The sequence below is a fragment of the Tupaia chinensis genome, unplaced genomic scaffold (assembly GCF_000334495.1).
Source record: "Tupaia chinensis unplaced genomic scaffold, TupChi_1.0 Scaffold000052_1, whole genome shotgun sequence".
NCBI classification, from domain to species: Eukaryota; Metazoa; Chordata; class Mammalia; order Scandentia; family Tupaiidae; genus Tupaia; species Tupaia belangeri.
The window spans coordinates 5680686-5682917 of record NW_006159510.1 but is presented as its reverse complement, the minus strand read 5'-3'; the positions used below and the strand labels follow the sequence as shown (position 1 = coordinate 5682917).

The following is a 2232-nucleotide window of genomic DNA, read 5'->3' as shown; positions in this document are numbered from 1 at the left end:
TGCCGGGATGACCCCAAGGTTGACCCCCAAGGTCGCCCCCCCCAAACCCCTCATGTCACTGGGTATCTTTTTTTTACACCACTGCATTTGCATCAGGTTTATTTTTAAAGGAGAAGCCCCTGAGGATTCAACTTGAGACCTGCAGTGAACATTCCTTTGCTCAATTCACCAATGGCTTCTTGTGGTTTCTGGGTGTCATGTGAGCTATGATAAAAGGTACAGAATTAAAAAAAATCAGGGACCAGCAGGTGGCCTAGTGGTTAAGGTGATGGACACTCCCACATGGCCTATCACAGTGCAAGTCCTGGCCCTGGTGACTTGCTTTCTCACTTTCTCTTTCTGTGTGTCTCTCACTGGTCAAATTAAAATGAATGAATGAATGAATGAATGAATAAAATTAAATAAATACTATAAAAAATCAAGCCATTTTGAGATTTCCTTAGAATTTACAGTTTTCACATACCCCAACACTTCTACACCGTGAACACAGTACAGCCTCAGCATGAGTGGCTGAGATTTGCTGAAGGCCACAGAGAGTGACCGAGCCCACCTGGGTCTGGGCTCGATCTCCCTGCACCCTCCAGTGGTGAGCAGCCTGTTCATGCATCTCCTGCCAGCCATGCCTTTGCCAACTCCCACTGTGCCCCAGGGACTAGCGAGGAATTTGGTGTCGGGGTCTGGAACCCCAAAGCATCCCTCCCCTACACATCAATTCTGGAGATCGTTTGCAGGGGACGCAGTGGCAGATGCTGACTTTGGCATTTGATGCAGAAAGCTTGTTGACGTGATCACTTAGCCTGTCGGGACTTCTTGGCCTCACCGAGTGTGCTGGGGTTCTCTACAGAGATAAAGCCAATTACTCATGTGATCACAGAGGCTGAGATGTCCCTGGCTCTGCAGTCGGCTGGACGGAGAGCCAGGGAAACCAGAGGTGGAAATTGCAGTCTGAGGGCAGGGGAAGGAGACGGGCTGTCCTAGCCCCAGCAGGTGGGCAGAGAGACCACTGACTTCCTCCCCCTCTTTGTCCTATTTGTCCCACACCGGAGGGCCATCTACCTTACTCAGTCCACCAGTTCAAATGCCAGCCTCTTCCAGGTAACACACCCTCACAGACACACCCAGAAATGACGTTTAACCAGATATCTGAGCACCGTGTGCTCCAACCAAGTTCACGTGTGAGATCCGTTGTCACGTGGCTGTCACACGAACTCAGAGATTGTCGCCTCCACTTCCGACCATCCATCCCGGACCATCCGCCCTTGTTTCTTTCTCCTCTCCTGCATGCCCCCTTGCCCCTTTTTCTCTCTATTCTCTTCTTTCTCATAGAATAGCTCATCACGTTCTCAGGATTAGCTGGAAAAAACAACAAAAAAAGTCGACACGATAAAAGAAATAAACAGAAAATGGCAGTCTTTTATGTAATTATTTAAAAAGTGAAGTCACCTACATAAAATAAAATTGTCAACCACTAAAATATCCATCACAAATTGTTAACAATTGTGAGATAATTTTGCAAAGTTTGACCCAATAAAAGTGGGTATTGGTACCCACAAAAGGGAGGATATATTGGGTGGTCGGCAAAGTCATGGCTCATTTTTGTATAGAAAAAAATACATCACTTTTATTACAACCCAATAGATGGATGTGGGGGAAATTTAGGTGCTTCATACATGCCTCCGTGACTTATTCTTAAGCGTGTGCTTCCCAGCCCCCCCAAAAAACCTAGTGTAAGAAACAATACCCATGAAAATGTATAGATGTAACAATGATTAAATCATAATTTTGTTATAAAATTGAAATAGAAGGGAAATTATACTTCTGAATATCATCTCAGTCAAATGAAAAATAAGTGCCTTGTTGGGCCAGCAGGTGGTAGAGAGGTTCAGGTGCTGAATCCCACATGGCCTACTGCATGGTTCAAGTCCTAGACCTGGTGGATTGAAAATCACTCTGGGGGACCAGCAGTTAGCATAATGGCTGTCACTGGACTCCCATGTAGTCGACCGCGGTTCGAGTCCCAGACCTGGTGGCTTAAACTCACACCAGGTGTGTGTGTGTGTGCGTGCCCAAGATCCCAAGAGGAGAAAGGAGTGGCCATCTCCCCTGGGGGGGTGATTTCTCGCTTTCTGTCTCTCTGTCTCTCTCTGTCTTTCTGGTTTCTGGCGAGTGCATGCGCCCTATAGCAAAAAAAAAAAAAAAAAAAAAAAAAAAAAAGAAAAAAAAAAAAAAACA

General features: G+C 46.0%; 1 long non-coding RNA gene across 2 annotated transcripts in view; it reads right to left on the bottom strand.

Annotated features, from left to right (window-relative positions):
* Positions 1 to 474: 474 nt before the first annotated feature.
* LOC102498680 (uncharacterized) overlaps positions 475 to 2232 on the bottom strand; it is a 15544-nt gene continuing 13786 nt past the window's right edge. Inside the window, exons 3-4 of one of the 2 annotated variants that reach the window (XR_333455.2) lie at positions 1057 to 1353; positions 475 to 838 (exon numbers count right to left, since the gene is read on the bottom strand). This is a non-coding gene — a long non-coding RNA (uncharacterized LOC102498680). Of the gene's footprint in view, positions 1354 to 2232 lie in introns of both variants that reach the window. The other variant, XR_333456.2, reaches the window with a different exon arrangement.